Source organism: Vipera ursinii (assembly GCF_947247035.1).
Source record: "Vipera ursinii genome assembly, chromosome: 14".
NCBI lineage: Eukaryota > Metazoa > Chordata > Lepidosauria > Squamata > Viperidae > Vipera > Vipera ursinii.
Genome location: NC_139527.1, coordinates 4,811,261 through 4,835,569, shown reverse-complemented (window position 1 = coordinate 4,835,569; position 24,309 = coordinate 4,811,261). Strand labels below are relative to the sequence as shown.

The 24,309-nt window shown below is 44.0% G+C and overlaps 1 protein-coding gene across 4 annotated transcripts in view; it reads right to left on the bottom strand.

The window, feature by feature from the left end:
- LOC310646846 (immunoglobulin lambda-1 light chain-like) overlaps positions 1-24,309 on the bottom strand; it is a 129,012-nt gene that overhangs the window by 84,198 nt on the left and 20,505 nt on the right. The window lies entirely within an intron of this gene.

The window sequence follows — 24,309 nt, the reverse complement described above, 5'->3', positions numbered from 1 at the left end:
TTCAGCATTTGTTAAAAATAGATAATGGATCCTAGGAGATCATTCACAGCAATCCTCCTTCTAAGCTGGCACTAATCGCAAACATTTTTAAAAAAACAACTCCTCATTTCTAAACATTAACCAGACTGATTAATTTACCAGCTTCAGATATTTCCCAGTTTACAAGCTAAGTCTATTGTTAAAGATTGCTCACTTATTTTGGGCAATTAACCAACTGGAAGGTGGTGAAGATAAAGACAACTATCTAATTACTCATGCTAGTGAGTCACTGTCTTAAAGCTGCTGAAAAGCCGGAGATCTGGAAGCAAACTTGATTCCTTTAGTTTTACTTGGAATAATGAACTGGCAAAGCTTTGAAGTTCAAAATTTTAAGAGGCTAGAATACTGGGACACACCCTGTCACTTTGTGTTACGTCTCAAAAGATGAACCTCCAGCATTATTCACCCATAAGCATCATTTTTAATGAAAAGACTAAACTTTCAGCACCTGCCTTGAAATTACCTGGAATTCTTTTTTTTCTGTTACAAACCCACATTTGATCTAATGCACAGCCCTAATGTGCAATCGCTCTGTCTTGTGTGCCACCCATTCTGAAACATATGACTTCAAAAGAAGGCAGGCCTCGGAAATCTTGACTGCCCAACAGAAGGCCAGAAAAGGAACAGACACAATCCAAATTCCATTTAGGAGGAGGAGCTACATTCTCAGCATCTACCAATGCAAGAAGATTCTACATGTTTCTGCCTTGGAAATCTTGCTGTATAATCGTCACAAATGTCTGTGGAGATTCTTAGTCATCCAGGTCATAGTTGTTCCAAAGATGCTTCTCCACGAGGCAAGTGTGACTTTCTTGTTTTTTTCAAGAGTCCAGTTGCCTCGTGAGAAAGCACCTTTGGTGTAATTTTCACAGTTGTGCACTCCAGTTCAAAAAAACAAAAACAAAACACACACACAACACACAAACCATTGTAACTCAAGGGTATCTAAGCTTACTCAATACCAGTGGTGGGATTCAAATGCCTGAACAACCGGTTCTCTGCGTGGATGCAGGCCTGGGCCTCTGAGGCCTAGAATGGACTTCCAAAAGCAGTGTGCATTTAGCAGGTTATCCGAACTCAACAAAATTTAGCTACCGGTTCTACCGAACCGGTGGGAAGCAGCTGAATCCAACCACTGCCCAACACATCACGTAGCTATGGGTGTAGCCCAGAAGACAGAGTTGGATACAAGATTTCAGGACTGTCCTAGCATTACCTTTTCAAATAAAGAAACACCATGTCTGAAGCACAATAGGTGAATCCTGTTGCTAGCTATCTACCTGTTGATATCTGCTCTACATTTCATTGCCTATGTTCAGAAACCCCTTTGAAGGGGGTCTCTAAATAGGATGTTTAAAAAGATGCACTCCCAGTGCTGGTACATATGAGAGAAGCAACCTAGAACTCAGGAGAAATTTCACGACGAAACAATTTCCTGACAGTGAGAACAATTGATCAGTGGAACGGCTTGCCTTCAGATGTTGTTGTGGGTGCTCCAACAACGGAGATGTTTAAGAAGAGACTGGAGGATTTTTTTTATCTGAAATGTTTATAGGGTTTCCTGCTTGAGTGGGGGTGCGGGAGGTGAGACGCCAAGTTCCCTTCCAACTCTGTTATTCTGTTAACGGGGCACGCTCACCACCACTCCTTCAGCCTAAGCTAAGATTCAAAACTCTTTCTAGAGTCTCAACTCAACTTCCGGATGGAAAAGGGGTCACTCTAAATTAACCAGGATGCCAGAAAAAATACTTTAAATACCTTTCTCCTCTACTCACCATCCTGCTGAATCTCTGGCTCTGCTCTGGATTAGCAAATTGCAAAGCAAACTGACTTAAACAGGAATACAAGTTGCCAAAGGTCAACTGTCAGACGTTGATTGAGCTACGGTAGCAAGACAATGCAGGAACACAGACACTCCCCTTACAGGCTTCTTATATATGTTTTTAGTTCCGGAGACCCCAATCCTGAAAACTCTCATTGCACAGACTTTCTTTTAAAGAAACAGACTGGCTTGAATTCCAGAATCTGCTGTACTATCTATCTTGAGATGAGGGGACCTTCGGATCTCCAGGTATTCTTCAATTACATCTAATTTATTTATTAAGTTTGTATCCCATCTTTCATTCAGGAGCCCAACGTGGTTTGCATGATGCTAAAGCAGACATGTCAAACACAAGGCCCGGGGGGCAGATCCGGCCCGCGAAGTGGTTTCATGCGGCCCGCGAAGCCATCCTGGAAACAGTGAGGGAACGGCCCCCACTGCCTTGGCCCTGGCCCAGAGACCCTCCTTCTGCCAGAGACCCTCAGATCTGTCCCACTCCTGCCCAGGCCCCCCACAGGCACCTTTGATGCGAACGATGTAGAGCTGGCCACGCCCACCCAGTAGGCCATACACACTCTAGCCACGCCCACCCAGTAGGCCACACCCACCCAGGCCACACCCACCCGGCCCCCTGAGGGCAACCACAATGCTGATGCGGCCCTCAATGAAATGGAGTTTGACACCCCTGTGCTAAAGTATCACGAAGCATTAAAAAAATGATTAAGATTAAAGGTTGATCGTACAGTTCTGGCCACCATCTTGAATCGTTTTGACACACACACACACACAAATAACACACATACATAGGGAGGGGCCCAGTGGGAAATGACCACATCACTTTGCTACCTTGTTGTTGCTTGTGCTACGGGTATTGCAGTTTAAAAAAGCTTCTTGAAAGCATCAAATGTGCCATCGGCTGAAAAACATGGATTACTTCCAATGTAACTTGGAGCAATGAGTACTTCATCAGAAGGTGAATTTGTCATTATGCCTTTTAATAAAGTGTACGTTGGAAAAAGTTCCACCTCTGACTGTTGCCACCACAGAGTAACCCAGCTCTTCCGGTTTAATTTCTGTGAGTTTTTCTCAATTTCTGGCATATCAGGTTGTCCTTGACATGCAACCATTCATTCAATGGCCGTTCAAAGTCACAATGCACTAAAAAAAAAGTTATTTATGACTGGTTTTTACACAACCATTGCAGCATCCCCATAGGCACGTGATCAAAATTGAGGGTCGGTTGGCAACTGGCTTGTATTTATGATGGCTGCAATGTCCAGGGGTCATGTGATCCCCTTTGGCAACTTTCTGACCGGCCAAGATTCGCTTAACAATTGTGTTCCTAACTTAACAACCTCAGTGATTTTGCGCAACAACTGTGCCAAGAAAGGTGGGAAAATGAGGCCAAACTCACTTAACAGCCATCTTGCTTAGCAACAGGAATGTTGAGCTCAACCTTGTGGCCGTACGTCAAGGACTATCTGTATGGAGGCTGACTTTTCTTTCTGCTCAGTCGACAAGGAAAGTGTCCATTTATTGTACTGGGTCCTGTTAAAAGTACTGGATTTTGGAACGATTATAACTATGTGAGGAGGGGAGAGTGGGTCTTCACACACACACACACACACACACACACACACACACCTTAAATCTCCACCACTCTGGAAAGCCCTCCACCACATGACAAAAATTGCTTTTAAGGAGGGGAAATGGACCTCTGATAAATCTTCCCCAGCCCACCCCCTCCCCAGCGTCTCAATGTTTGTCTCAAGATTGCACAGCTCCAAATATGTTGAATCAGCCAAAGGCCAGCAAGATAACATTAGTTCCTTCACCACTTCTGAGGCTGGCTCAAGGACAAAAGAGAAGCGTGGCCTTCCTCTTGTGGCCAAGAATGAGGAAATCTCTCACATCAATGACTTCTTTTCTGGTGGGTCTCTTTAAGCTGCCAAGGAGACAGTTGTTTGTTTCACTTCCCCCTTGAGACGGCATCACTGTGGGCAGCCAATTGCTGTTGTAAGATGTAAGACGAGCAATAGTAATCAACCAGATCTTCTGCTTGGACATTGTTGATGGTTAAGGTGGCAGAAGAGCCACCTGTAAATCTGGAGAACCGCTCTGGAATTCCGGGGTGTGTGTGTGTCTCTTGTTGTGCTGGTAGTTCAACAACCTGGACAAACTGTTGGGTTTCTGTTGGTACCAGGAGATGTGGTACTTGTTGATGCTTGCAGTGTTCCTCGTGCAAAAGATGACAACTCTGCCTCCAAGGGTACTGACAGGAAGGCTGGCTGAGTTAATACAAACTGGCCCCAGGATCCTAAAATAGAATATAAATAGAATAGAAAATAGAATGGAATAGAGTAGAGTGAGTAGAGTAGAGTAGAATAATATGGAGTGGAGTGGAGTGGAGTGGAGTGGAGTGGAGTGGAGTGGAGTGGAGTGGAGTGGAGTGGAGTGGAGTGGAGTGGAGTGGAGTACAGTGGAGTACAGTGGAGTAGAGTAGAGTAGAGTAATATGGAATAGAATAGAATAGAATAGAATAGAATAGAATAGAATAGAATAGAATAGAATAGAATAGAATAGAATAGAATAGAATAGAATAGAATAGAATAGAATAATAAGTCAGAGAAGAACCAAGACCAATAAAACTCTTGATCAATCGAAGTTGGATCTCCCATGCATTGCAGAAGAACTGTTTTTTCTAGGAATGCCCCAGTTGTTTTAAGTTTTCTTTTACCTGCAAAGTAAAAAAAATCAAGAAAAGGACAGATATTTGTGCCATGGTCAAGGGGGGAAAAATCGGTATTTCTTGCAATAAGGCTCTCTCTCTCTTTCTTGCATCTTTTCTTAAAGTCTTGAAAAGGACAGGATATAAATACATGCAAATGAGATGCCTTCTTGGATTGTTACATAACTATTCATGTCTCTTTAGATAATGAAGAGAAGAGCATTGCTAAAGAAGCATGGGATCTTCTAGGAACAGTCTCACAACGTGCTTCTTGAGTGAAAGAGAGGGTGGGATCCAACTACATTTAATTTATTTCTATTTAGTTTTCATGCTACATCAAACCTAGCTAATAGGGATAATGCGCAATTATATGTTGATCAATTTGCTCCTTGTTGCCGTTCAGTTGCATCACGTCATAACTGACACCTGGTGACCCCTTGGATAAAAATCTCTCTAAGATTTGTCCATCTTCTAGTGAACTACACAATTCTTACAGGTACATTCCTGCATCTTCCTGGACCAGTCTTGGTATACGATTAGCCTCTTGTTCTTATTCTGTTCTATTTTATCTCAGTTTAAGAAAACAAAAATCACAACCTGCTAATAACTAAGAGTGTTAGGATCGGGCAAAATCCAACTGAAATTGCCAACGGAGCTCAGATTTGCAATCTGATTAGATCCAGACTTGCAATGAACAGCCTTTACGTCATGCCTACCTCAACTTAGAGACATCTGCTTTGAAACAGCAATTAAAATTACATCCCATTGTCTACTTCATGCTTTACATCCTCATTCTGTTATTTCCGAATGATGGAGGCTTTGGAATAATAGACAATCCATGTTTGATGCTTGTAACATAGACGTGTTCTTGGGGTTTTTTTGCACCTAGGAGTAGATCATAGGGCCTGAAGGGACCTTGGAAGTCTTCTATTCCAATGACCTACTCAAGGCAAGAGACTTTATTCCATCCTGGACAAATGGTTGTTCAATATTTTCTTGAAGACCTCCAGCAATGGAGCACGACGACTCCAGGAGACAAGCTGTTCATGAAGCTACCTGATTTTAAATATATGGTTTGACACACACCCCTCCCTTAGTGGCATTCACTGATCTATTGCTCTCATTTTCTTATTAGGTTGCATGCCCATTTGGCTTTTCCTACGATAGACACCTGTGTAACAGACACACATTGCAGTACATGAATGGTCCTCAACCACCACAACGAATGCAAACGGAAAGTTCTCATCTGCAGCAGAAGGTTTTTGCCTCACTTCCCTCTGTAGGTTGCATCACTGTGAAACATCCAGTTACTGTCGTAAGACTGACAATAATATTTCGCCTCATCTTCTGGTTGAACACCAGTAATGGTTAAAGTAGCTCTAGAACTGTCGGTTGCTCCAGAGAATCGGTCTGGAATGTCAGCGGGCCTGTACATGTGCTGATAAATCAATAGTTTGGGTGGTTCAATGGATTTCTGTTGATACCAGGACACATAGTAACCAGACATAGCTCCATTGCTCCTCGTACAGGAGATCTGGACCTTTCCTTCAAGAGCTGCTGCTACAGAAGCTGGCTGAGTCAACACAAATTGGGCCGAGGCCCCTGAAAGAAACAAAACAAAGGGAAGCAATGGCCTGGTGAGACTTGGGTTCCATCAAAGTCAACTGAAAAGCGGAGGAAGCCCTTTAACATTGTAGTAGGTTAACAGAATAATAGAAGAACTGAGTTGGAAGGGACCTTGGAGGTCATCTAGTCCAACCCCCTGCTCAGGCAGGAAACCCTATCCCATTTCAGACAAGTGGTTGTCCAATCTCTTCTTAAAAGCGTCCAGTGAGGGAGCACCCACAACTTCTAAAGGCAAGCTGTTCCACTGATGAATTATTCTAACTGTCAGGAAGTTTCTCCTTAGTTCCAGGTTGCTTCTCTCCTTGATGAGTTTCCATCCGTTGCTTCTTGCCCTGCCTTCAGGTGCTTTGGAGAATAGCTTGACTCCCTCTTCTCTGGGGCAACCCTTGAGATATTGGAAGGCTGCTATCATGTCACCCCTAGTCCTTCTTTTCAATAAACTAGACATACCCAATTCCAGCCACTGTTCTTTATACCTTTTAGCCTCCAGTGCCCTAATAATCTCTTCTCGGTTACATCTCTCGTTGATTCTTATCCCCAGAGAGCAAAAGTTATAAATCCAAGGGTTTACATTTGGAAACAAGTTCTCCTTTACCTGTGCAATAAGAGAAAATGAGGAAGAAGAGAGCAGCTTGTGCCATGTCGAAGCTAACAGTATAAGGGATGGCCATGCGGATGTCCTCGATGCAAAGCGTTTCCTTTAAAGGCCAAGTGAGGGAAAATGCAAAGGCATGCAAAGGCACTTCCTCTGCCTTGGTAGTTATCATCACCATTCAGGCCCACTGTAAAATTATAGGGAGGGGAAGACACCTTGTCACTGGAACAAGCTCTTAAATTGGCCAGTTAAGAGGACATACTCATGGACTGTGCAGTTGGTTTGACTTGACTAACATTTATCTGAATCAGGATTTCTCCAGACACAACTCTGAAGTCGAACCAAGGATGGAGAAGCAATGGTGTCCCAGTTTTTGCCATAGATGGATTCCTAGAAGATCTTACTGGCACCGCCAGCTTTGACCCAAATGGTGTTATAAATGGATGGATGACTCTAGACTGGTTTTTTTGCTTTTCTTTTATTCAGCCCCTACCATTCCTTTCTTCTCCAGTCTTTTGGTCAACCTTTCTCCCCCACCACCAAAGAAGACTTGCAGGTCATAGCAATGGCAATAGCGCTTAGACTTATATTCCACTCCCTAGTGCTTTGCAGCAGTTTACAGAGTCAGCATATTGCCCCCCCTCAACAATCTGGGTCCTCATTTTGCTGACCTCGGATGGATAGAAGGCTGAGTCAACCTTGAGCTGGTCAGGATTGAACTCCCAGCTGTGGGCAGAGTTAGTCTGCCCTGCTTGCATTCTAACCACCGCACCACCACAGCTCCTGTGCCATCATGGCTGCAAACTATTCCTATTTCTTCTTCTTCTCCTCCTCCTTTCTTCTTCTTCTTCTTCTTCTTCTTCTTCTTCTTCTTCTTCTTCTTCTTCTTCTTCTTCTTCTTCTTCTTCTTCTTCGGCTATTGCTAAGCACATTGATTTGTGCTTTAAATTGTAAGCCACCCTGAGTCTTCGGAGAAGGGCGGGATATAAATGGGATTTTTTTAAAAAGACACACAAAATCCTGGTCACTCAGAGTCTACAACGGCTAGAAGCTGAGATCCAAGGAGGAACATGTCAGAGCTCCTCTTGATGTCTTCAGCTGAAGAATGGAAAGCCAAGAAGATTGTGGATTTTGGAGAAATATCTGGACCAGAAAAGGCAGGAAGTCCAAGAAGGAACATTATTGGCCAAGTAGAGTAGGAAGGAAGGAAGTACGTTCAGAGTTGGTGAGATCCCCTAATTGTAAAGAACTTACAGTTAAGGTAGTCCTGACCTATATGACATTGGATAGCTAGCCTGTTCTTCTCTGAAGATATCCTGTTGGATTTTTATTAGTTTTTCCCCCCATACATTCAGTAATAATTTTTTAAATTTTTTCAACTAACCTGCTGTCTGAGTTTACATTCTCTAATACATATTTAATTCCTAATCCTTTATTCTTTCCTCTAGCCATCGATAAAATAAGTCCCAAGTTTGATAATATTCTGTTTCCTCCCTTTCTTTCAGTCTCATAGTCAGCCGGTCCATCTCTGTGCCTTCTAGTATTTTTTAAATTATTTCTTCATCTGATGGTATTCCTTCATTTTTCCAGCATTGCGCGAATATAATTCTTGCTGCTGTTGTGACCTGCAAAATCAAATATAAGCTTCGTTCGTTAGTCTTTTCTGGCATTATAAGGTAAAGGTAAAGGTTCCCCCGCACCTGCGTGCTAGTCGTTTCCAACTCTAGGGGCCGGTGCTCATCTCCGTTTCAAAGCCGAAGAGCCAGCGCTTGTCCGAGGACGTCTCCGTGGTCATGTGGCCGGCATGACTAGACGCCAAAGACGCACAGAACACTGTTACCTTCCCACCGGAGTGGTCCCTATTTTTCTACTTGCATTTTTTTACGTGCTTTCAAACTGCTAGGTTGGCAGAGGCTGGGTCGAGTAACAGGCGCTCACTCTGCTACACGGCACTCGGGATTCGACCCGCCAAACTGCCGACCTTCTGATCGACAAGCTCAGCGTCCTAACCCACTGAGCCACCGCGTCCCTTTCTGGCGTTATACCCTAATTAAAAAAAGTTTCTGATTATTCTTTCTTATCCAGCCAACCAACGCATTCAGACAATCTTAAAGAGTCAGAACTATTCCTGAGAACTGGATAGTGATGAGAGAAGAGATGAAGGTCAATAGAAACACCTCATCAGTTTCATCTGGATATCAGATAACATGAGGAAAAAAGCTATCAGACAGCTAACCCATACCCCAGTTGTCAAGATGTAATCTCATAGCACCACCGTCTGGATATTCCCTAAACAAAGAGATCAGAAACATCGTGAAACTCTGCCGATCTGTCAGAAGATCTTTAAGACTTGCCTATTTTCCCAAAAATGGTGGCTGGGAGGGTTTAGGCGAGCCTGTGAGTTATTGTGATTAGTGTCGATGATGTGAGCTGCCATGTTTTATTTTTAGCCCATTTTATTCTCTTAGGATGATGTTGGTGTTTTTAGCCGTGCCCAGAGAAAAACGACAAACGTTTCTATGAGATGGTGGGGCCATATAAGTAGAATTTATGAACAAATAAAGTCAATGGCTACAAGATCATATTGTCTTGAGTGTTTGGAGCTTCCACCTGCCCTACATTTGACTGAGAAATTTCCCAGCAGTAGGAAGAATTAACCAGTGGAAGAGCTTGCCTTCACAAGTTGTGGGTGCTCCATCACTGGAGGCTTTTAAGAAGAGACTGGACAGCCACTTATCGGGAGCGGTATAGGGTCTCCTGGTTGTGCAGGGGGTTGGACTAGAAGACCTCCAAGATCCCATCCATCTCTGTTATTTCGTTTTTTTATTTATTTGGTTTTTTAAAAAAAAATTTTTATCAGTTTTTTTCAATTTACCACCTATATATCTAGAAAGCATCATGGTACCTGGGTAGCCATCAATTGAATAAGCATCTCTGTTATTTTGTGACATGGCTACAGCCTTCGAAGAGACTGTGAAGAACCCAGGGCAGAAATTCTGTGTTAAATCAAACATAGTCATAGGTCAACTGAGCCCTTTCCTTCCACCCACCGTGGAGTCCCAGTCCAATCGTAGTCTCCTTCTAGAATTCAAATACCCTCACATCCCTACGTGTCTAAAAGAGAATGGCACCAGCAAAAGAGCACCTGACAACTAGACAAGGCTAAGAGGAACCAAGAACAAGATGTCACACATTGCCCAGCCACGCATATTCGACATCGCCTGCTGAAAGGTTTTTGATCAGCTCTTCAGGGCAATTGTAGCATCGTGTACGAGCCACTGCCTGCATAAGCGGCGCAAAAATAGTCAGCCTCATCTTCTGCCTCAAGACTGGAGATGCTTAACATGGCAGATGTTCTAGAGCTTTCAACAGAACCGGAGAATCGTGCTGGGATTCCAGAGGCTCTGCCGCTATCAGCATATATAAGGAGTTTAGGGGCACTGCCAGACTTCTGTTGATACCAGGAGGAATAACCTGTTCCAATCGTTCCACTGCTTTGACGACAAGTGATTTGCACTATCTCTCCAAGAGATCCAGACACAGAGGCTGGTTGATTCAGGACAAACTGGGAAAAAGTCCCTGGGAAAAAAAAAAGCAAAGGTGACAGGAAAGACTCAGTCAGCACGACGTTCACTGAACTTAGGAGAAATGTGTGGTAGGAACAGAAATCTGAAATCAAAGAAGTAGAGGAGAAACCACTTCCCTGGATTATTAGGTGATGGGGGAAAGAGTGGAAGTCCCAGCCATTTTTAGTAGATATCCCAAGTCATCAATTACCTGTAAAGGAAGAGGAGAGGATGAGAAGAAGAGGCAGCCAAGCCATGGTGGAAGTTGGGATCAGGACTGAGTTTTCTGCAGAGCCAGCTGTCCTCTCTGCCCTTAAGCCTTTTGCCAGTGGGGCATTCAAATTCATGCAAATGTCCTGCAGGCTCATCAATTCTTCCTCAGATATGAGGGGCTGCTTCAGAGGAAAGGAAAGAGCGTCCTTTGAAGATTCCTCCTCTTCAAGCAGTAGGATTTGCAGGTGGAGCTTTTGAGGACACATTCCCTTCCATTCTGTTTTTATTTCCCCCCTGTTTCTGCCATATGTGCTCTTGGAAATAACGCGTGTTTTCTCATTGCTACTGATAACATAAATAACAAGCCTCCTTAAACTAGAACTTTGTGGACTAAAATTTCAGACCTAGTTTAGAAAACACGGCAAACTTGACCTCTACTGGTTAGGTCACCATAGCCTCAAAGTATTTCATAGCTGTTGGGTAAAGCAGAAGCCAAGATTCTCTTTGTCAAAATACAGAAGAAAAGTGATCTACATGATCATGATCATAGTCAAGGAGAGAAGCAACCTAGAACTAAGGAGAAACTTCCTGACAGTTAGAACAATTAACCAGTGGAACAACCTGCCTCCAGAGGTGGTGAATGCTCCAACACTGGAGGTTTTTAAGAAGAGACTGGACAGCCATTTGCCTGAAATGGGATAGGGTTTCCTGCCTGAGCAGGGGGTTGGACTAGATGACCTCCAAGGTCCCTTCCAACTTCTTCTTCTTCTTCTTCTTCTTCTTCTTCTTCTTCTTCTTCTTCTTCTTCTTCTTCTTCTTCTTCTTCTTATTATTATTATTATTATTATTATTATTATTATTATTATTATTATTATTATTATTATATGTAAATAGCATGTTGAAATTTATTTTTTGTGGCTCAAAAGGGGGAGAAGGAGGAAGACGAATAGGAAGGGGAACACAGCTATGAGCTAGAAAACCATAGAGTTAAAAAAAATCCAAAGTTTAAGACAAACAAAGATCAACAAAGGAGATTCCAGCTGTAGGCAATCTGAGAGGGATTGAAGATGCTCAAGGAGACAGAATAGGAAGAACTACGAAGAGGGAGGAAGAGAACTGAGTTGGGGCTTCAAAGGGCCTCTCTTATTTTGCTCACGTATCTGATGATCCCAGGAGTTGTATTAATCTCCAGTGTTTCCACTCATTTTGGTTAAAGAAATCCTGACTTTTCTCTGTAGGATGGTGAAAGGGAAGAGGGGTGATTAAGGACAAGTTCTGAAAGAAAGCAAAGAGGGGGAAAAAATCTTCAGCCAAGGAGGTAGAATTTCAAAGGGGAGAGAAACTTTAGATGTGAAAGGGAAGAGTGAGGGACTCCAAAGAAGCTTCTCTTATCAGAATTGGTCCAGAAGAACCAAAACATGAGTGTTCCAGATCAGGAGGGTTGATGCTAGAAATGTTGTCCAAGGAGCATTGCAGTAGGCATAGAAGATCAGGAGGAAACATGGCTAGGTTGTAGTTGAAATGTGGGATAAAGATCAACAATATGGTTGTTGTCTCCAAACAACTATTAACAGAAGTGTTCTGTGGGTGACTCTTTATGTTCAATGATTCATAATCCATCATTCAACTGATCCCCTTCATTCCCCCCACCATGAAGTCCCAGAGCAATAATAATAATAATGACCTTCCCCAGTTCAGACACCATCACATCCCTGAGAGTAGGCATGGCACCAAGAAGGAAGCACCTTCCAGTTTGAGAAGGTTAAGAGGAACCAAGAACAAGATGTCACACATTGCCCAGCCATGCATACCGCAGATCTCCTGCTGAAAGGTTTTTGTTCAGCTCTTCAGGGCAATTGTAGCATCGTGTACGAGCTACTGCCTGTATAAGCGGCGCAAAAATAGATAGCCTCATCTTCTGCCTCAAGATTGGAGATGGTTAACACGGCAGATGTTCTAGAGCTTTCAACAGAACCGGAGAATCGTGCTGGGATTCCAGAGGCTCTGCTGCTATCAAAATATATGATGACTTTGGGGGCACTGCCAGACTTCTGTTGATACCAGGAGGAATAACTTGTTCCAATCGTTCCACTGCTTTGACTACAGGTGATTCGGATTGTGCCTCCAGGAGATCCAGACACAGAGGCTGGTTGATTCAGGACAAACTGGGAAAAAGTCCCTGAAAAAAAAAGGAAAGGTGACAGGAAAGACTCAGTCAGCACGACGTTCATTGAACTTAGGAGAAATGTGTGGTAGGAACAGAAATCTGAAATCAAAGAAGTAGAGGAGAAACCACTTCCCTGAATTATTAGGTGATGGGGGAAAGAGTGGAAGTCTCAGCCATTTTTAGTAGATATCCCACGTCTTCAATTACCCATAAAGGAAGAGGAGAGGATGAGAAGAAGAGGCAGCCAAGCCATGGTGGAAGTTGGAATCAGGACTGACTTGTCTGCAGAGCCAGCTGTCCTCTCTGTCCTTAAGCCTTTTGCCAGTGGGGCATTCAAATTCATGCAAATGTCCTGCAGGCTCATCAATTCTTCCTCAGATATGAGGGTCTGCTTCAGAGAAAAGGAAAGAGCGTCCTTTGAAGATTCCTCCTCTTCAAGCAGTAGGATTTGCAGGTGGAGCTTTTGAGGACAGTCTCCTGTTTAGATGAGCAAGAACTTTGGGAAGGACTTCAAAGCAGCTCCAGAGGACAAAGTTCACATGAGGAACATCTTCTCTTTCTCTCCTTGATCCCTCTTTGTTCAGGCTGAGGAACATCCCTCTCAGCTCTTCAGGGAAATTATGGCCCATTTTAGAGATGTTATAGGGACATGGTGGCTCAGTGGGTTAGGACACTGAGCTTGTCGATCAGAAGGTCGGCAGTTTGGCGGGTCGAATCCCAAGTGCCGTGTAACAGAGTGAGCGCCTGTTACTTTCCCAGCTTCTGCCAAACTAGCAGTTCAAAAGCACGTAAAAATACAAGTAGAAAAATAGGGACGACTACGGTGGGAAGGTAACAGCGTTCCGTGCGCCTTTGGCATCTAGTCATGCCAGCCACATGACCACGGAGACGTCCTCGGACAAGCGCTGGCTCTTCGGCTTTGAAATGGAGATGAGCACCGGCCCCTAGAGTCGGAAACGACTAGCACGCATGTGCGGGGGAACCTTTACTTTTACCTTAGAGATGTTAACAACGAGAACTGACTATGTTGGTTCACAAGGTGGTGTTTTCCTGAAAACCTGCTCTGCTCATCAAAGGGAATCTCCAAGAGCTGCCAATTGAGTAAGCTACAGTACACCGACTACTAAGATAAGAGCTGGTGTCCCACCGTGATGTAAAAATGAAGCTGGATGCAGGGCACTCCCTACACCAAATTCCAAAATCAGTGGTTTCCAAAATAGTGTGGTTTCTCTGAGGATATCACATTATCTTTCTTCCTTGCCTATCTCACGGATTTTATTCATTCACCCATTTAAATTCAGGTTTACCCTAGAACAGGGGTAGGCAACCTTGGCTCTTTTATGACTCATGGACTTCAACTCCCAGAATTCCTGAGCCAGCATAAAAGAGCCAAGGTTGCCTACCCCTGCCCTAGAACATAGAATAACAGAGTTGGAAGGGACCTTAGAGGTCTTCTAGTCCAATCCCCTGCTTGAACAGGAGAGCCTACATCATTTCAGACAAATGGTTGTCCAGTCTCTTTTTGAAAGCCTCCAGTAATGGAGCACCCACAACTTCTGAAGGCAAGCTATCCCATTGGTTGATTGCTCTCGTCTTTAGGAAATTTCTCCTTAATTCCAGGTTGCTTCTCTGCTTGGTTAGTTTCCAACCATTGTTTCTTGTCCTGCCTTCTGGTGCTTTGGAAAACAGGTTGACACCCCCCCTCCTTTGTGGCAGCTCCTCAGACATTGGGACACTGCTATCATGTTTCCCCTGGTTCTTTGTTTCGCTACACTAGACAAACCCAATTCCTGTCATCGTTCTTCGTACATTTTAGCCTCCAACCCTCTAATCATTTTGTTTCTCTTCTCTGCACTCTTCCCAGAGTCCCAACATATTTTTTTGGTATTGTGGTGACCAGAACTGGTTGCAGTATTCCAAGTGTGGCCTTACTAAGGCTTTGTAAAGCGGTACTAGAACTTCACGTGATCTTGATTCTATCTCGCTATTAAGGCAACCCAGAATCGCACACTAGGATGAACCATGGTTAGCATTTTGTCCTTGTCTAAGAAGACCCATTTGAGTACTTGATGTTGAGTTTAGAAAGATAAGTCTGTGGTGGTGGGGGGGGGTTGTTGTTGTTTAAAAAATGAGAAAGGCTACAATCATGTCGCTTCTTGATAGTTTTAAGAACTTCTTTATTAGAAAGGAAATGAAACCCATGGAAGTGTCTTACTTCCTTTCAACGTTTTTTGTCTCACTTCTCTATCCAAATGAAGCACTGTGCACCCGTCCCCGATCCAAACCAAACAGTAATAAGTGGCCTCGTCTTCCACCAAGGCCTCCATGATGGTCAGGGACATGATGTTCCCTGACCTGGAGCCAGAGAAAGGGGCAGGAACGCCTGTTGGCCTGCGGCTGGTGCTGTATATTAAGAGCCTTCGAACCCGCTCTGACTTCTGCTGGATCCACCGTGGGTAGTTGCTGTCAGTAAGTGTTCCACCCTCATATCTACAGGACATGGTGATTGTCCCTCCTGGAGCTACAAAATCTGGATCTTTCAAGCTCTGAAGCTGCTGGATGCTGGCTCCTGAAGGAGCACATGGAATTAAGGGAATAAGAGAGAACATGGAATTAAGGAACAAAAGCTGAAACTACATTATAGAGCCAAACCATGGCCAGCATTTGCCTGCGCTGCCTTCCACATGAAGGCCCTCGAAAGGATTTCCCCTTCTAACCCCTTATTCTCCTGGTCTCACCGAAGGAAGACAGGATGCTGAACAGCAGAAGAAGCCAAGCCATGGTGGACAACTAGATAATCTTCCTGGATGAAATGATCAATGTTTGGCTTGTACCCGGCCTCTCTTAAACTCCTAGAGGTGAGGAGTGTAATTAGCATGCAAATGAGGTGTTTTTTTGAAAAAACAATGCTGATGCCTGTATTAATCTCCAATGTCTCCACTCTTTTTGGAGAAGAGATGCTGACTCTTTCTCCAGTGGATGCTGAAACAGAAGAGGACTGATTAGGACAACCTGGACCAAAAGCTCCAAAAGAAAGCAAGGCACAAAGGAAACTTTCAGCCAAAGAGATGTAATTTCAAAGGGGAGAGAAACATTAGACCTGCAAGTTGAGAATGAGAGACTCCTAAGAACCTTTTCTGATCAGAAATGATCAGTTAGGAACCAAAAGGTGGGTGTTCCAGATCAGAAGGGTTGTTAGAAAATCTAAAGTGGACCAACACCATTGCAGTAGGTGGAGAAGAACAGGAGGAGACATGGCTAGGTCATAGTTGAAATGTGGGATGAAGGTGGACAATATGGCTATTGTCTCCAAATGGACCATTATGTGAAGACCTCTTGGTGAATGTGAATGTGAAGTGAAATGTAGCCATGATTCAACTGATCACTTTCATTCCACCCACCATGAAATCCCACACCGATTATAACACCCTTCTGGACTTGAGTTATCATCACATCTCTAAGAGTCTAAGAGGTCGTGACAGCAGGAAGGAAGCAGCTGAGAATTTGAGAAGGCTAAGAGGAACCAAGGAGATATTGTCACACATTGGTTAGTCATGCATATTGGTGTTCACCTGCTGCAAGGTTTTTGTTCAGCTCCTCAGTGGGATTGTATCTTTGTGCACTGGCCACCACCCAAATAAACCAGGCAATAATAGTCAGCCTCATCTTCTGCCTCAAGACTGGAGATGACAAAGTGCTGTTAAAAGAATGCTTTGCCTGTAGTATTTCTCTGTTTCAAATTCAGCACTAGAAATATGCGTGATTTATGTGGATGGAAAGAAGATTGGAATAATGTTTCCTCACCCATCTCACTGCCATTTTTGATTCACGCAATGAGCTTCAGGTTGAACAGGATCTACGAATTCTGGCAAAACACCACTGCCATAACGACACAAAGAAATAATAGATATTGGAGTGTTAAACTACTTTTCTTCGTTGTTGTTTTTTAAAAAAAAAACTTGGAAAATTGATGTCCAGATATTTTCTTAATAGTTTTGATGAATGCTGTGACTTCTTGGCACATATCAGACCCCAGAACTAAGAAAAGGCATGCTGAATCACTTCACAACACTCCTCTTTATTGTTCCTCACCTATAGATAGAAATCTTGCCAAACTAAGGCAACTTCTTGAATCATTAAAGAACTTTTAAGGAAGAACTATCTTGACCCTCTTTCTACCAACCAACTATCTAAACTTTGCTGTCTCTTGGTCCTCTGGAATGCAGCTCCTCCCTCCTGGGAATCCAGACTACATTCCACCACAGCCCTTGAAAATGTGCAATCGCTATCCAGAAAGCCTTTGCTCAAGAAGTTCATTTAAGATCTCTATTATAGTAAGAGAATTTTTGCTTCACTTCTCCATTTGACTCAAGCACTGTGTACCCGCTCCCAGTCCAGACGGCACAGTAATAAGTTGCCTCATCTTCACTCAAAGTTCCTGCAATGGTCAGGGACATGGTGTTCCCGGAGGTGGTCCCAGTGAAGCGGGTTGGGACACCAGTTGGCCTGCTGTTGCTGGTAGCAACTAAGAGCCTTAGAACTTCCCCGGGCTTCTGCTGGAGCCATCGAAGGTAATTGTTGTCTGATATAATCCCACCACTATAGCGACAGGACATGGTGAGCGTGCCACCTACAGCTACAGATTCTGAATTCTTCAGGCTTTGCAGCTGCTGGACACTAGCCCCTGAAAGAGAATATGTTTTTTTTTTAAAAAAAATAATAGCAACAGTTCTACACTGTGGCATATAATAGCATGACAACCAACATTTGCTTGCACTGTGCTTCCTGTGAAAAATCATCCAAAGAGTTATCTTTTCATTCCCCTGATTCTCTTGTCTCACCAAAGGAGGATGAGATGGTGAAGAGCAGAAGAATCCAAGCCATGGTGGGTGGTGAGGTCTTCTTCCCGAATCTAAAGATCCCTACATGTCTTCTCTCAGGTCTGTCTTAAACCCCTAGAGGAGAGGAATGCAACCTGCATGCAAATCAGGTGTCTGTTTAAACAATGCTCATCTCTGCACCTTGTCAATCAAGAGATCGTGTTTGTGAACTTGGTGACAAAGAGGCACACCAGCGAAATAAGAGTTCAGAGCAGCAACTGGAGAATCCTAGACTGAAATCCCAACTCCACCATTAAGTTCATTGAGTTGTCTTCAGCCATGATTCTCATTCGGCCTATTTCACTGCTTTCAATTATTATGAAAACAGAGACCATCAACATGGCTTTGTGGACAGTAAAATAAACCAACTATTGTGTAGTGGGTTCTGTCCGAATTTCGCCATGGTGTGTCCTGTTTCTCCGTTTTTTTCCTGACCGCAAGCGCTCGCTTGCCGGCCATAGATGGTTCGGGGAAAGGATCCCACCTTCATCGCCACTATTACGTAGTGGGTTCTTGACCGCATGGCAATATGAAGGACAAAGGGTTCAGCATGACAGCTCTTTATTGGTGGACGTACTGAACTGTCACTGCATGTGGTTTTTTTTAGTTCGTCCGAAAAGCTCATTTCTAATTGTACATTTTCTCTCTGCTCTGCCCCTGTGTTGAAAACGTATCTGGTCACCATAGTGAATGTCATGTGGCCTAGCCATGTTATGAGTTAGCTTTGCTGTGTGTGCAAGCGTAAGAAAGTTTTTTTCTATTCTTTGTCTCTTCACTTTCCTTTTACTGCCTGATGAGAGAATGTAGTTAGTGTTCTTTCTTCTTATATCTTTTCTTTTGTAATTAAAGGTTATTTAGTAGAATATGCATCGTGTTTTCTTTCCTTCACCCATGCATCATCTGGAGCACCGTCCGTCGCCCTCTGACAGGTTAATACCTCGACATGAACTGACAATAGGGGCTACCTGGTACCCCCTTATATACCTGGCTAGGTACACAGGTAGCCAATCCCTTTATGTGGTTTTCCCGCCGGGCGCTTATCCGCCAATCCTGGCACAGTACAGCGCCACCTGATGGTAATAGCGAGCCGCTGCATGTGTTTTATTAATCCCCATACATAACACCAACGTTAGAAACACCTTTTGAGCTTTGTTGGCCATCCCTTAATGGAAGGGTTGCAATTCTTTCCCATGACATTCTATGGTGTTTTGCATTTTACTCAGCTTCTGAAACTTCTTGCTCCTTAGAAAGGAAAATAATAATAATAATAATAATAATAATAATAATAATAATAATAATAATAATAATAATGTTGGAAGGGACCTTGGAGGTCATCTAGTCCAACCCCCTGCTCAGGCAGGAAACCTTATACCATTTCAGGCAAATGGCTGTCCAGTCTCTTCTTAAAAACCTCCAGTGTTGGAGCATTCACCGTTTCTGGAGGCAGGTTGTTCCACTGGTTAATTGTTCTAACTGTCAGGAAGTTTCTCCTTAGTTCTAGGTTGCTTCTCTCCTTGATTGGTTTCCATCCGTTGCTCCTTGTCCTGCCTTCAGGTGCTTTGGAGAATAGCTTGACTCCCTCTTCTTTGGGTCAGCCCCTGAGATATTGGAAGACTGCTATCATGTCACCCCTCACCCTTCTCTTCATTAAACTACACATACCCAATTCCAGCAACCTTTCCCTATATGTTTTAGCCTTCAAGCCCCCATCTTGAAAAAGGTCATCCTTGAATAAATGCCATGTTTTCCTCTACACCAGAAAGTGCTGGAATATGAATCAGTAGTAGTTGATTTTCTCCTATGGGCTGTGTTCTGTGATGTAAAGCAGCCTTGATGTTAGAGGAGATTGAAGGGAGAGGGAGAAGGGAGAGAGGAAGGAGAGAGAGAGAGGGAGGGAGGGACAGAAAGAGAGGGAGGGAGAAAGAGAAAGAGGGAGAGGAAGAGGCAAAGAGAAAGACGAGGGAGAAATGGAGGAAGACAGAGGGGGAGGAAGGAAGAAAGGAAGAGAGGGAGAGAGATGAGGCAGGAGAGAGAGGGAGGGAGAAGGGAGAGAGGGGACGAGGGGAGGAAAAGATGGAGAAGATTTATGAATTTGAATTGAATCCAAATTAGTGATTTCTCCCTGCATTTGAATGCCTATTTCTGTTCCAAAGTAGAATTTCCATTTCAACTTCTCTGGTCCTTTCATCTGCAGATTGAGTACATCGTGAGCAGGAAGCTCAAGGGACCATTCAACTGGTAACGATGCCTGAAGACAGCAAAGAAAGAGAGAGTTTTTGCCATCCTTCCCCATTGCACTGAATGATTGTGCTACGCACTCCCTGTGTGTACGCTACAATAGTAAATGGCTTCATCTTCTGCCAAGGCTCCTGTTATGGTCAGCGACATCATATTCCCTGATTTGGACCCAGAGAACCGGGCTGGTACACCAGAAGGTTTGACATTGGTCTGGTAAACCAAGAGCCGGGGTGGTTTGCCTGGATGTTGCTGGACCCACCAAGGGTAATTGTTGTCAGTGATAATTCCAGTAGAGTATCTGCAAGACATGGTGACTGTCCTACCAAGAGGCACCGATTCTGGGTCCTTCAGGCTTTGCAGCTGCTGAAGGCTGAGATCTGCAAGGAAACACAGCACAGGACTGCTTTATTTAAGGGACTATGAAGAAGCCATGGCCACCATTTTGGAGAAGACACAGCTTCTCTCTTCCACCAACTCAAGGTAGCTCACCAATGGTGGCAAGGAATATGGCCAGGAAGAACATGCTGCTTATTCGGGGGAGACTTGATACGTTCATCTTCTTGAAGGAAAAAGATCTTCTCTTGGGGGTCAACCCAGTTGCTCTTAAATCCCCAGAGGCCAAAAAAATCCGTTCCTTCATGCAAATCACTTGCACCTTTAACTTCTGTCTGTGGGTGGTGGAACCACCACAAGAGAAACTCTGGCACCTGTTTGTTTGACTCTGTGCTGAAAGAGTCTTGTGCATTCTATCTTCTGCACATGGCTGGCTTCAGAGAGATGGTGGTAGAGAGGTTTGATATGATTAAGGGTGAACACAGTTGAGATTCAGAAAATATTTCCAAAGCAAACTAATTTTTGTGGAATGTGGTATAGTTAGATCTTCGGATAATGGGTAGACTCTATTCCCTTGGTCTCCAGACAAGCTGCTCTAGGTCAACACACGAAGAAGAAGCTTGGGATGAATCCTTAGATTCCTCCATATATCATGGAGTACTAGTAAATTCTGATTTGGATGGCCAAAGGCAAGGAATTTTAAATATTCTACAGACTGGCAGTGCATGGGATAATTTTATCAGGGTAATGAACATCCATTCCAGGCATCAGCCTCTTGTCCTCAATTTTCATATATAAACTATATCCTCCTACTTAAGGGTTACTTTTGGTAGATTTCAACCCATAGAGTCCAACTTAAATTTTCAAATCTTCCAGTCAAAGAAAGGAGAAAAGTCCCCTGACCCTAATAGTTATACTTTCTTTGCATAGTTCTCTTAATCTAGGTCCTCTCCGGATAATTATTTCTTTTCTCCTATGCCAGAAATGTTCAGTATGGTTTGAGAATTAAGCGCATGAAAGTTAGTGATGGTTATTTTAGTAGGAAGAACAACAGCAGCCCCTACAGGCCATTACAGTACCTACATATCCTCCTCCTCCTCTCTCTTCTCTCTTCTCCTCTTCCTCCTCCTCCTCCTCCTCCTCCTCCTCTTTTCTGTTTTTCCACCTTGCCCTTCACCCTTCTCCCTCCCCCCACCTCCTCCTCCTCCTCCTCAGAAAACAATGAGACACGTGTGATAACGCTCAAATAAAGATGTGATTGAGGATGAGGCTTCACCACAGTGATCATTCAGTGATCGATTACCACATTTGGCCGGTCAAAGATTCCAAATTTATTCCTGCGATGATTTCCTACAAAATTTGAGAAAGTCCTAACTCCAATAGGCCATTGATACCAACCAGGCTGATCTTTTAAGTTCTAAAAATAACAAATCATGTTTAGGGTCACCAAGCATTTTGAACTGGCCTTTTGGAAGAATGTTCCCCAGAAAATGCTGCTCATATTCGTAATGATGATTATCATGGCGATAATCCCTTCCAAAGGGTTATCTCTCTGTCATCTCACCATACCTACTGTCTGTCTGTTTTGTAGAGTTTAGCAGCAAAGATGCACTCTGGACATGCTCCAAAGGCCTCTCTTTTTTTAAAATAGCCAATCAAATGTCCCATCTCAATGGTGGCCTTTTTTTTTTTAGATGTCCTGGATTTGGAAAATTGACCAGGTATTTTGAGGGGCGGGAAATGGAAGAAAATCTGTTCTTCTTCCATAAAGGACAAAAACAAAACACCTCTTCAAATGTGAAGGTTGTTGTGATTCAGGGTCAGCCTGTGGGTTCGGCAGTTGGGTCGGACGATTCAGAAGAGGAGGAGGGGGGTGTTGGAGAGCCTGCAGAGGACAGCCCTGGCTTTGCAGATCCCTCAGCCAGGCCCCTCCCATCTGGTTACGACGCAGACCCAGCTGTGTGAGCCTGACAGCGTGGATGAAGATGACCCACAGCTGGCCCTGTTCAAGGACGCCCGACGCAGGAGGCAGTCAATTAGGAGTAAACAGAGGAAGGCAATGGGGCACCTCAGAAGGAGGCAGAGAGAAGCCATGCCTTGAACTGTTTAAAAGGGGAATGTGTGGGAGGGCTGGTTTGCTGAAGGCAACCGTTTGAATAGCTCCTGTTTCATGGTTCGTGTCTCTGTTTTGCTCTGTTTTATGTCAATAAATTTGGCAGGCTTAGTTCCAGCCTCTTGCCGTGTTGTAAAGGGGTTGTCCCTGCCTTTTCTGCAGGGCCGGTAGTAGGCTGGTACAGAACAAAGGTTGACTTTTTCCTGTTGGACCCTCTCCTGTGCTGCAATTATTTTATGCTTAGGAATATTCACAGCTGTACTGACTTTGTTCAGAAAGCTTTCATCTGCAGTCCGTTTCATGTAAGAGGTACCCAGACCAATCAAAGTTGCTCATATCCTGTAAGGTTTATTTTTTTGTCTCACTTCTCCATCTGAATCAGAGACTGTGCACCCGCTTCCGATCCAGACAGCACAGTAATAGGTGGCCTCATATTCCACTAAGGCCCCTGTGATGGTCAGGGACATGGTGTTCCCTGACCTGGAGCCAGAGAAATGGGCAGGAACACCTGTGTTTCTGGCGCTGGTGCTGTGTATTAAGAGCCTTGGGATCTGCTCTGACTTCTGTTGGACCCACACAGGGAAATTGTTGTCAGTGATAATTCCTCCACCATATATACAAGACATAGTGATTGTCCCTCCTGGAGCTACAAAGTCTGAATTCTTGAGGCTCTGAAGCTGCTGGATGCTGGCCCCTGAAAGAGAACACGGAATTAGGAAGATATTAAAATGAATCTATGCTGCACAGCAGGATCCACCATTTGCCCACGCTGGATTCCCTATGGGTGAGTCTCAAAAGGGCTATTTCCTCTGTTTCTCTTACTGGAAAAAGAGAGGACTATGAAGATAAAAAGCATCCAAGCCATGATGGAGAACTGGGGGGGCCTTCCTGAAGGAAAGACTCTTGAACTGGCATCCACCAGGTCTCTCTTAAGTCCCCCGGGGACGAAGAATGCAACTCTGTATGCAAATGGACTTTGCACATTGTACACGGGAGTGAAGGTGTTTGCCTGCACCCTGTTGGCCTACAGGAGATATTTCTGAGCTTAGGAAAATAATAATAATAAGTGAGCTGCTCCTTTTACAATATAACATGGAACCAGAGGATCCTAAGATGAAACGTGCATCCTTCCAACAAGTTAGTCGAGCGATCTTTCAGTTATAGCTCTTGTTCCTCTTCCTGTCCTATCAAACAGGGTTACCTGGAGGATGAAATGGATGGAGGATATCATCAATTATGTTCTGATGCAATAAGGGTTAGGGTCAAGGTGGAAGAAAACAACCAACTGGTCAGATATCACTGGAGGGCAGAAGTAATTACTTGCAGATGGTCTCACAAGTAACCCGGATTTGTAACGTGAAAGGTCTTATCGGTAAGGACTTTATCCAGAATCAACTAGTAACCAAGCTCATGAAGTCAGAGATGGGAGGTTAGGAACGTGGCAAGGTTTACCCATAACTACCCATGCTAGTGCATGCTGTAGCCACTGATACTTTCAAGGTGTCTGCAAGGTCAACCCTACTGTATGTAGTGTATTTGGTAATCCAATCATGAGGTTGTCTGAGATTTGTTGTTGTTAGTTGCGAAGTCGTGTCCGACCCATCACGACCCTATGGACAACATTCCTCCAGGCCTTCCTGTCCTCTACCATCTTCTGGAGTCCATTTAAGCTCACGCCTACTGCTTCAGGGACTCCATCCAGCCACCTCATTCTCTGTCGTCCCCTTCTTCTCTTGCCCTCAATCTTTCCCAGCATTAGGCTCTTCTCCAGTGAGTCCTTCCTTCTCATTAGGTGGCCAAAGGATTTGAGTGTCAGCTTCAGGATCTGGCCTACTAAAGAGCAGTCGGGGTTGATCTCCTCTAGGACTGACCGGTTTGATCGCCTCGCAGTCCAAGGGACTCGCAGGAGTCTTCTCCAGCACCATAGTTCAAAGGCCTCAATTCTTTTGCGTTCAGCCTTTCTTATGGTCCAACTTTCACTGCCATACA